This window comes from Cavia porcellus, unplaced genomic scaffold (assembly GCF_034190915.1).
Source record: "Cavia porcellus strain 051 isolate PalLab524CR breed Dunkin Hartley unplaced genomic scaffold, mCavPor4.1 scaffold_1, whole genome shotgun sequence".
Lineage (NCBI taxonomy): Eukaryota > Metazoa > Chordata > Mammalia > Rodentia > Caviidae > Cavia > Cavia porcellus.
In genome coordinates, this window is record NW_026947484.1 from 157988349 (window position 1) to 158000892 (window position 12544).

Below are 12544 nucleotides of genomic sequence, written 5' to 3' on the forward strand. Positions count from 1 at the left end.
GTCCAGGAGATTCAAAGGATCCACTCAAAGACTTGGAGCTCACTGCGGTGTCCCGGAGGAGTCCACATCAGGGGACTGGACAGTCTGTCCTGGAAGCCAGGTGATGATGTCCACGGTGAAGGCAAAGATTGGAATCTTTTATTCCATTCAGGAATCAAACGCATTGGCTTCTGGATCTTCAGTATTCAGTGAATCCCTTCAGCCACATGAAGACCTATGCTGCTAACCCAACTGGTTGCATTTCTTACTCAAATTGACACAATCGATTAACTACCACAATCTCAAAACACAATGTATTAGTCTGTCATGTGTCTATTTAATTTTTGGTAGTGCTGCAATTAATTAGACATTAGATAGCATTCAGGGATTTGTAAATGAACTGGACAAACACATTACTGGAAGGCAAGACACAGCAAACTCCATTTTATTCCAAGAAAATAAAAATTTCTGAGATAGAAGAATTGAGTGGAATACTGGCATGAAGAAATATGCACTTCTCTATAAATTTGTTTCTTTGGTTGTGGATTCGTAGCTTTATTTTGAATTTGAGTCAGAAGATATATTAATACGGGAGGCAGTTTTAGATAAAATACTATCATTGCTCTTACTAATGTATCTATTTTCCTCTTGGAGGCATCAGTGTACCTGGGAATGAGGATTTCTGAAAGCACATAAAATCAGTGAGCTTTCAGAACTCCCAAAATGAGTCTTTAGCTAACTTGCTAGAAAGCAAGCTGAGAGAAGAAAGTCATGTATCATGAAGAAACTTGCAATAGTATGCTCCTCTTCTAGATGTGTCGCAGAATTGTGAAGAACAGCTTGCATACGTGAGTCTGTTTCCCTCTGTGGTGATCCGCTTCAGTGGAGTTGTCATATTAACTCAGTCCTCCTCTGAGAGACCTTCTCCTGAGCTGCCAGCGTGAGTGTTTGCAGTCTGGGAATATCGATTCCTCTGGTTTAGGCTCCATCTGTGGTCACAGGTGAGATGTACAACAGCCTGATGTCAGGGTGAGGAGCATCTCAGGGAAGCAGAGGCCAGGAAGCCGATCACAGTGCTACTTAATCAGAATTATTTTTCTACAGGTGATAAACAATGTCCCAACAGAGACGTCAGAGTCTTGGTGGCTGCTTCCCAATGCTTTGCAGATCTGTGCTTTTGAATTAATTCACAGAGGTGCTTGCCTGCCATAAAAAATAAAAGTAAGTTTTACAGTTTAAAATAACATCCCCTTAATAAGTCTCTCATCCTGCACCCTCCTATTGTCTGACGGAAAAGTAGTCAGCACAGCATAGGCATTAAAATAACTTCTATCTAAACTGTGTTGAACAAGTGAGATGTGTATGAGAAGAAAATGTGTAATAGAATGGTTCTCTTAAATATGAATAAACAGGTCCAAATGAAAATTGTTTTAGAAAGTATCAATATGATGCATAATTTTACATTTTTATCCTAGCATCCAAAAAGCCATATGTGTATGTATATATATATATATATATATATATATATATATATGAAAAAAAAAGACTTTTATTAAGCCAAAGTCTCCTTGGTAAATGATAAACTTGTAGACCAAGATTCTTGACCAAGAGTCTTATGTCTGTTCTAGAAATAACAAGTATAATTTGTTGCAGTATCCTTAAGTCATTGAAATCCCAAAACCTTGGATGAATAAAGTTCAGAAGATGATGTCACATGCTATGGCAATTGAAAGACATGGGAGCTAGACTACATAAAGAAACCCTCATCTCTTTTTCCCTCTGTCCTGGAATATTAGGTACACTCAACTTGACAGTTATTCTTGTAGAGTCTAGATCCTGGAAGTGAATTTCCCAAAACTCCAATTTTTAAAAAATTCTATGATTTAATCCCATTTCTGTCTCAATTGCCTCAGTTTTTAATCAAAGTCACTGTCTACCTCTTCTCTGCAAAATATTGACCAGCCTACACCCATAGATCTTAACAATAAAATCTTTCTACCTGTTTGCCTTTCAAGAGACAGAGGTAGGGTGGATTGTAAACCGCATATCATTGCAGTGGTGTGTGTGTGTGTGTGTACGTATGTTTAGGTGATAGGATCCTCTAACTAAGAAATAAATTTTAAAATTGCCTTGTTGTAGGAATTAAATTTTTTTAAATGTTATGCTTCTTTGTTGCTTTACAGAATTTCAAGATATTTACATCTCAAGGACAAAAGAATATCTTTGATGAATGATTATCTTTTTACATTTTGATTCTGGTACTCTCTCTTTCACATAATAATTAAATTTTCAAATTTAGGATCAAGAAAGAACAGACATCTACTGTTACACCCTCTTGTTGCATTGAGAAAAATCACTGCAAAGAAGCAGTTTAAAATATGAATCCTCATTTATTTTGCTCAGGACTAAGAAGACCTGGATGGACAGTTCTTTCTTGGTAGGGTTACCTTGAAGGCCCTTTCTGTGATGCTTTGGATCCAGTCTGTTAAGGTTCCAGCAGAAGGTACTGAGACAGCTGGGCCTCCTCTGGCATCTTTGCCTCCACTTACTGTTAGTCCAAGGTGAGCTCCCAGTGACTGGGCCTCTTCAGCCTGCAGTTGCCAGAGGCTCCCAAAGATGGTATTCGGCGGGCACAAGGGAACAGCATGCTCTTTGCTGACTTGGGAAGTCATGCAGTGTAATTTCCACTGCATTCAGTTTATCTCCACAGTCCCGTAAGCCTGATTTATTTTAAGAAAAGTGGTCCCTTACTTCTTCCTTTGATGGGGAAAGTTTATAGCTCTTTATAAAATGCTCCAAACCTATCTATAACTGCTTCTAATTTCTAGTGGAAATTATGAGGGACATCTACCTAACTATAACTGTAAACTGATACACTATATAGAATGGATTTCAACTTCTATACCCCATAGTTTGCATTTGCTTTTTCTCCTTAAGACACTAAAAGTTAAGGAAACAATTCACTCCGTATTTTCATTTCTGTTAATTACACCATGTTGTATGCTATTTTTCAGTAGCATTTAATCTATACTGGCCATATGAAAATGTTATTTATGATTTTAAACACTCTAAAGTTCTTAGTGTAAATAGCTAGATGGTTCAGTCTTTTTTATTATGATCACACATATAACTATAATGATTCAAAGTACTTTAATTCATTTTATAGTTTTGACAACCTTGTGATATAGGTATTCTCAGTATGCTTATGCTACAAATAAACAAACTCTAAGGGTAGAAAAAGGGGGAGTGCACAAATATACACATTTAGGATGAACTGAGATTCAAACCCAAACTGGATCTGGTGACTGTGATTGTTGCCACCTGCTCAGCAAATTCAATCCTTTATACACTAGAAGAAAACTAAGCCTCAGCCATAGAGTATCAGGAAAAGATTAAGTATGTCCTTGAGAAAATAGAGACAGGGGTTTTTAGGTGACTTCTAAATTTCATAGAGATGGTTGACTTAGTCCAGTGTCAGTGACTTAGTGGGACAAACAGATGCAGTCCTTCTGTAAGCCACTCTATGTATGTGCCTACATATGATACATGCATGTAGTAGGAATGTATGTTTTCACCCACCTAGGTAGTGACTGAACTTGTAGAGCAGCAGATTCTGAAGTGGAGATGAGCATACAGGAAATAGATTAGGACATAATCTCAAGACTTCCCCCCACAGAAGAGATGTAAAAATAGGATGGAGCAGCAGAAGAAAGTAGACCATGGGACAATCATAAGTAAAGTGGCAGTTATCTGTAAAGGTGGATGGTACTTCGGCACTTCAGCAGGTTGGAGTGAGGAACCCAGGTTGTTACACTGAGCATCCGGCAGCTGTTAGATGCAAAGTGTCTGCAAGAAGAGGTGTGGGCAAGGCAGCTTTCTTCTGCTAGAAGCCATGCCAGGAGAGGTTGAGAGCCTGCAAGGGTCAGCTAGTCACTGTCCAGGAGCTGGCAAATTGACTCTTCACAAATGGACACACACACACATATGCAAGGTCTATATTTAATTTAAAACTTTTACATATATATATATATATATATATATATATATATATATAGTTGTTTGTACATTAGTTTCTAATGTTAATTTTTTTCTCTTAAATGAGCATAGCAGCTCAAATGTATTTTGGTGCCCATCAATGACTATCTAATGTACCCCCCACTTTGAAGTTAATTCACCAGTTAAAGATAATTATTCTCACACAATTTATTTTCTGCTTACATTTCTCTTTGAGATAAAAATTTTAGAGATATTTTAGAGATTTTTCAGAACACTGGAACTTCCAAGAATGTAAGTGAAGAAAATCAAGAAAAAGAGGCAGAGTAGTAAAGGAAAAGAAAGAAAAAGAAAAGGAAGGAAGGAAGGAAGGAAGGAAGGAAGGAACAAAGAAAGAAAGAAATTGAATACAGTGATAAAGCAAATAGATGCCTGTAAAAAGAAGGTTATAAGATCCTCTACCCTTTCTTTTTCTCATTGGTGTGCGTTACTATACAGGTATGCTCGTGTTCATCTCAGAGGGTAGGTACATGGTATATCTTGTTTCTTTTTTATTCCTCTTCTCCTCCTGTCTACCTCCTCCTCTGTCTTTAAATTTCCTGCACTGATTTTCCTTACTGTTGTTAATTCATGTTTAAGATAATTAATGTTTATTGACGTACAAACTTGGCGTCTGCATTCTGAACAACAGTTACACCAGAAAATAGGATCTATCAAAAGGGCCAATGTCTATGCAATTAAAAATAGGCCTAATGTTTATCAGAATTGTAAATTTTCTTGGTACGGCATAGTGAAGATATTTTATATTTGGTTATTCTTATGGTTTATTATTTTTTGCACCATAATTGGTACTTAGGCTCACAGCACGGTACATAAATGAGTAGAGAAACTTGAATAGCTTCAAATTGTTGAATGTAACTGAAACGACTACTTTCTAGAATGAGGTCAGTTGAAACAAATGTCCGCCAGAATTAAAAAAGCTTCATGTGGGAGGTTGCATTTAAACTGTGCTTTGAAGCATGATTAAAAGGGGTAACAGGGGGTTATATTTTAGAAAGATAATCCAGCCAGAGAATCTAACATCCAGAAATGTACAGAAATGAAAAAGAGGGCAGAGCATCTCTGAAAAATTAATTAAATTGGATGAGATTTTGGTCTCTTTGATGTGTGTCCTTAAGGTTAGCAAGAACTGAAAATGGTGTTAAAATATTGACAAAAGTGATCAGATGAAAGTGTCATTTAGGCGTCATGGATTTGATGTGACTAAAAATATTTTGTCCACATTTATTTCCAAAGTAAAATGCAAAATTTCATACTGTAGCTCTAGAAAATACTTGTATCTTTAGTATTATGAATACAGTGCTTTTTAAAGAATGTTTTCCAGCTTTTTAAAGGACATCACATGGCAGTGTCAGGTTGGCAGTATGATTGTATATATTCAGAGCAATGGATCACTGTCTTCTAGAATCAAAAAAGCTTGATTTCTAAAAATGATTTTGTGATTATACATCAAATTGCAAATTAATTCATGGCTTTTTAAAGTTTTGCTATCACAGATTTTGTCTTAATTCTCTAGCAAAACATCATTGATTATTTCATGTTTTTTAACTTTATTTTTAAGTGTACACAAAACAGTTACTGGCTTTTAAATATATGTGTTACTTGGCCAAAATATTTGTTAGAAACTGCACAAAACTACTAATATGTATGTTGAAATTGTCAATCGGGGCACAGGGTATTATCAGAGAACTATATGAAACAGAAATTCTTATGGAAAAATAAGATCAGTAATTAAATTTTCAAACATTGAGCTCTTAAAAATTTAACTGTTAAATAATTTAATAATTAGAAGGAAAACTTGAGTGACTTTTTTGTCCAGCAAAATTTGAACTGAACTACGGTAACTGAACTAAGTGAAATCTGTGTACATAGATACTGACTTTGATACAGAATTTCAGGTCCAGTTTCCTTGAGAAGCAGGCATGTACCATTAATGGGTTCCTTTTAATAGTGTTGATTTCGAAAATTGATTATTTTTTATCATAATGTAACTGAGTGACGTGTCATGACCTACACAGTTATTTTGTTTTTGTTTGACCTTGAGAATAGCATGGACCATTTGAGAACATTTTGAGCTCCATGCTTCTTATAAAACAAATAACATTGTTCTGAATCGAAATCCAAAATCCTCTAAGTGGTATGGTATATACCTCTGGAGATTTCTTGCAGACTTGAGCTTTTTCTCTGCAGATGCCCAGTAAGTCTTTCTAAAAATTCTCTCTAGACACCACTTTTAGTGAAACAGGCTGTGATAAAAACCCTTAAAACCTTCCTTTTCCCCTTTCAATGCAGTCTCTCTCTTGCTACACTTTTCCTCTCTGTATTCATCTTACCTCTCGGCAGTGGTTTTTTAAGCACCTCTTTCCCTGGCAGTTGTACCAAAACCCAGAATCCGGACAAAGGGGTCCTTTGGCCAACACAGCTCTCTGAAATCAGACCTTGTCTCCTGTCACAGCGCCTATCTCAGGGAGAAACACGCAACTGCAACTCTGTTAAGTAAGATTCCCTTTGCCATGGTGTAAAATAGCCCTGAATTAATGTTCTGATTTCTCACAATATGGCCTTATACACGATATTAATTATATTGAATAAGTAAAATAATGTCTCCGGTGAAATATGATCTGGCGAATATGTAAAATTTACTTATTTCTGAAGTTAAATATCACATGTAGGAAACCATCATCCATCTAGAACATATTTGATCCCCTACCTTAGATAACTGAATGAATTTTACTGTTTTCTTTTTTTGAAAGTTGAAATAAACAGTATGTGCTAAATCTGTTAACGCTCATCTTGTGAAATCTTATGCTCATTTATAAAAACAACATTCCACTTGTTCCTTTGCCGGTAGTGGTGCCTCGGTACACAAACAATTTTTTTTTTTTTTATAATTCTGGTAGCAAACCGGGTTGGAAGAAAATTGAATCTGATTTTCCCATGAGATCAGCATTGAGCCCAGTCACTAAATTTGATTTGATTCTAGTCCAGTTCAGTTTGTGAATAGAATCCAGGGAAGAATTAAGTTCTTATAAAAAACACTGATCTTTTTGTTGTTGAGACGCGGGTTATATTTTTATCATTTGCATAATCGCTGCTCATTTGCACTTCCTCAAATCTCCGAAATCTTCCTAGAAGAGCACTGACTACAAAAGAGAATCTAAATAACTGTCTGCATTTTTCTCTTGGATTCCATTTTGAAATGCACAAGCTGTTTTAACTATTCTATTTCATTTGTTCTTAAGTAGTATACAGTGACTCCCCAAAATCAAGTGCATTTACCTAAGATGACAAAAGCAAATGATAAAGTCAGAGTTTTGATTCCTAAAAGTGGACATTTTCCATAATGTTCACTTCTGAAGAAAAAAAAAAAATGTTTACCAAGATGTTCAGGCCCTTTCAGAGTAATACACGAATCATCAGTTAGAGTAGGTGAGTAATAGATAACTCTGGTTGCTGCTAGTTTTTTTAGTTTAATATTGTGGAGTGCAAAATTTTTAAGAATTTAAATAAAAAGTCTTAATATTAAATACGAATAGCGAATTTATACTATTATCTCCAAAGTTATTTAATTTTATTTAGACAATTAGCTTTTCAGATTATAAGACCAAATAACATTCGCATTTGAATACCAACTGTTTGCTGTTAAAATTCTACATCTCTTAATTCATTTACCTCTGAAAATTTCACAGAACTGAACCACTGAACAAATGTTTTCTTTTTTGGTAACTGCTATTTCTTTACTATCCTACTCTACTCTAGGATACCTTATCTACATACCTAATCAGATTATGCCATCTTTAAATTATTATACGATGGTAATTTTCCAAAATAATGCAACTGAAAGTAAACTTGGCACATTAAAGCAAGTGCAATATTCAATGTGAATGGCTACAGATGTTTATATCGACATTATCTTTCTTCATACTAGTTTTTTTTTCACAAAAAGTAAGTCAATTTAAAAAACAACATCTGAGTGCAGTACTTTATTTTGAGAAACCTCCTAACAATAGCAGAGTATTGATAGCATTGATAGTAGAGTATTGATAGTTGCTATGGACCACCGTCAAACTCTTTCACATTAATATACCTTGTTTTACATTATTTGGAAGGCAGAAATAATTGCTGCATATGCATTCACTTCTTAAATGTATAATTTTGAGACATTTTTAAGAAGTAGAGATAATTTTGTTTCATTTCTAGTACCACACCTGTTTACTGAATTTTTCATGGGCAACTATTTCATATTCTGATATGATGCTTACAACAACTAATTTTAAATTTTTCAAATGAGTACCCCATGAACTATTAAGCAAACAAGAAAGAATACTCTCATTCTTATTACATTTCCTTCAACATTTTACCAATTATTTCCTTCAACCAATTTATTATTATTTTCCTTTACCAATTTATTTCCTTCAACATTTTACCAATTTATTTTAGAATAAATTTGGATAGAAAATAAAGAAACGGCTACACCGAGGTTCTGGAAGCTATTCAGATATATAATTAATTCTCATATACAAAGGTATGTATTGGTTGAAAACATTAAGAAGTAGAACTTTGAGTAGGTTCTCCGGTGCATCTCACATATGATAGTCTAATGAGTATATAAGCACGCTGCCCAAACCCAGTATTCTGCTGATAAAATCTACAGAACAGCTTGTATTTCTAAAGCTTATCCATGGTCTCTGCTTGCCCCTGTGGCCTATATCAGTAAATTTGCCAAGTTCTTGTTTCTTGGTGTCTGTCTCCAGTGCAAAGGAAGAAATAACATGTGCTGAGTGGTCCCCTAGAGAAACATAGAAGCCAATAATCCTGCTAACATTTGTTCCTGTATAAAAGGCCCAGCCTGCACTGCAGCCAGGGGCTAACCACCCTTCTCAGCTACATTTCCACAGAGCAAAGGATGCACCCTTGCAATCAAAGGAAGGACTTTGTGTAGATGCTGTGAGAAGTGAGGTGTCCACAGGGAGATGATCAGACACTGCACATTCTACCATTATGGTGCAATAGTCCAATATAATAAAACAACTCTACGACGGTGCAAAAAGCATTGGAGTAATTGGAAGTGGGACAGAACTTTTCCTCTTGTCCGTGTAACAGAAATCAGGTAAATCTGATAGAAACTCCCCACTTCTTAATACAAATGTTAAACATGTTGGGGGAGACACCTCACCTCAGGGTTTACAAAGTTGGGCAGAACCAGGTAAGTTATCACTAGAGACCTCCTTGGTGTGAATCTAGCATTTGTGACTCTTCCCCAAATTCTGTGATTTACCCATATTATTATAATCAAAACAAATATTGTTAACTAAATAACTGTAGGCACGGAAAAAAGGAAAATTAAGATGTCAAAGCCATAGCACCTACAGAAACAAGTTTGACCTTCAGGGCCAAAGCAACAAAAGAAGGATGGTAAATTACCAAACTTGGGAATTTAGAGGAGAGGTCCCAAGAGTAGAGTCTTGATTACTGTAATGATGCTGCTCATTGCGTTTGGAGAACTAGGTTTTGGCTCCGAGACCCACTGAGCTGAGAAGAGACAGCTGTAAGTGGTGTAGGAATTTCTGAAATGCAGATTGAGGGAAGTGCTGGAGAAAATGCTGAATGAAGCCAGTTGATGCCCTAGGAAAGTTCTGGTACCACAGTGCGTTTGGGCAGTGTCCAGAGGATCAGGGAGCACCCTGGACTCCCACGGGCAGTGCACAGGAAGGAGGAAGTGCTCTTCCTTCCTTCTCCAGCCTTGCCTGCCTCTACAGCCCACATTGGCTGAATTTAACAAGATGCCAGCTGACAAAACAAAATCACGGCTTACAGTACCTCAGCCTCAGAATCAGAGAGCAGAAATATACGTGTGTGGGATGGGGCGGCTGGGAGACAAGAGCTGTGTAGAGATAAAGTTCTTGCTCTAGATTTTTAAACCCAGATAAATCAGAAAGTATGTCAAGAAGAAAAATCTGTCTCCGATTAAACCTCCATAAGCTATCTCAGGAGAGAAGCATTTTCTGATGGCCTCTCTTTGATCTTCTCTTTCAGAGTACTGTATTTCTTCTTTTTTATTGTAGAAGTCTTTTATTTCCTTGGTTAGGTTAATTTCTAAATATTTAACTTTTATTGATGCCATTGTGAATGGTATTTTTTCCCTAATTTCTTTTTCAGCAGGTTCATTATTGGTACACAAAAATCCTATTTATCTTCGTGTGGTGCTTTTGTTTCCTGCTACATTGCTGAATTTGGTTGTTAATTCTAGGAGTCTTTTGGTGAAAAGCTTTGTTTCAAGATTGGCAGAAATAATATTGTCAAAATGACCATATATCCAAGATTGGTATACAAATTTAGTACAATCCATATCAACATAGCAATAGCATTTTTCACAGAACTAGAAAAAAATCCTAAAATTCATATGATACTAGAAGAGACCATAATAGCTTAAGCAATCCTGGGTACAAGAGTAAAGCAGGAGGTATCTTTACTCTGAATTTCAGTTTATGTCACAAAGCTCTAGTGATGGAAACAACATGGTACAAATACTGATGTGAACCCATGAAACAGAATAGAGGACATAGAAACAATTCCAGATACATTCAGCTTTCTGATTTGTGACACAAAAACCAAAGGCATAAATGGGAAGAAACATATTTCTTTAGCAAATGTTGCTGGGAAAATTGATTTCAGACATGCAGAAGATTGAACTTAGGGTGATCTCTCATCATCTGCAAAAAAGACAAAATGTATCAAAAGTCTGTGTATTAAAACAGTACCACTCTGCATGCTGAAGATAAAATAAGTAAGATTCTTGAAGTTACAGGGATAGGAAAGAAATTTCTAACAGAACCTCAGTTGCCAAAAAAATTGCATAAAATCAATAGTGATATAATAACAAATTAAAAAGCTGAAGAAGATATCAAAGTGAAAACATAACTTGTAGAATGGGGAAAATTTTGTCAGCTATACCTCAGACAGAGGACAATATGTAGAATATATAAAGAACTAAAAAAAGAAAAAAGAATTAGATCCCTGCAAAATAAAAATGACCCAGTTAAAAAATGGACAACTAAAATGAACAGACACAGCTTTGAGAAAGTACAAATTGCCAATAAATATATGAGCAAATGTTCAAACCTCTAGCCATTACCAAAATGCAAATTGAAATGAACACTAAGAATCCAGAAAGAATAGCTTTCATCCCAGAAAAATCAAACAACAATGAATACTGGGCAATGCTAAGGAGGAAAGAAACACTTCTATATTGTTCCAGGGATGTAAACTAGTACAATCATAAAAGTCATTATTCAAAGAACTAAAACTACAAAAACTGTTTGACTTAGCTAATGCTTTTCTAGATATACCATAGGATTGAAAATGTATTGTAATGATACATACATACTCCTATAAAGTAGAACAATTTATTTTAGCAGCAACCAATTAATCTCTCAACAAATCAGTGGTAGCATGATAATAAGGATGTTAGTCATATAAATCCAAGTACCTGAACTCTAACAAAAGCCTGAATGACACTGAAAGTGGAATTTTAATCAAAACCCCTAGACACAAACCTAAGCTGCTAAATAGATTTTTGTCATGAGCAACTGATCAGACGGACAAACAAAGCCACATTTGTTCCGAGTTGTAAGTCACAGATCTGTGAAAGAATAAATAAATGTTTTTGTTTGTGTATTGGTTGGTGTTTGTTTCTAGTTAAATGTTTAACTTGTTCATAAAGCATAAAAATCTATACATATCAATGGGTACCACATAACTTGATACCTATGTGCTTTGTACAACACTTAAATCAGATTAAACACCTCTGCCTTCTCAAATATTTATCCTTTCTTTATGGTAAAATCTTTCAAAATTACCTTCTACTATGTTCTCAAAGATACAGCCTATGTTGTTATCTGTAGTCACCATGCCACGCAGTAACAGACCAATCCTTGCTCTCGTGTCTGATGGGACTTAGAGCCGTTGACCCACATTTCCCATGCCATACTCTGTACTTCCTAATAGAGGTCACCACTCTACTTTCAAGATCGAAGATACCAAATATTTTAGATTCCCATAGAAGCGAGTTTATACAGTACTAGTCTTTCTGTGCCTGGCTTATTTCACTTCACCTAGTGATCTCCATTTCAAGCTCCATTGTCAGAATTGAAAGAATTTCATCCTTTTGTGTAATGACTGAATAGCATTTTGTATCATGAATGTATTTATGCATTACTTCAATTTATATTATCACTGTAAGTGGATTGAAAGAAGACAAATATAAGATGTATGTGTAAAGTATTTATCTCGGAGTGTAATTACTGATTACTATATAGTCCAAAGGATGCATTTATAAAGTTTACCAGTGAATTTCCAATTTCTGATACACTGTTTGCTGCATTGTGAAAATATACTGCATTACTAGTTGTGTAAAAGGATGAAAAAAACCCTGAAAATTTGTAAATGATAATGATTAAATTATAGATGATTAGAAGTAATGATATTCAGGTATGAAGTAGAAAGGCAAATC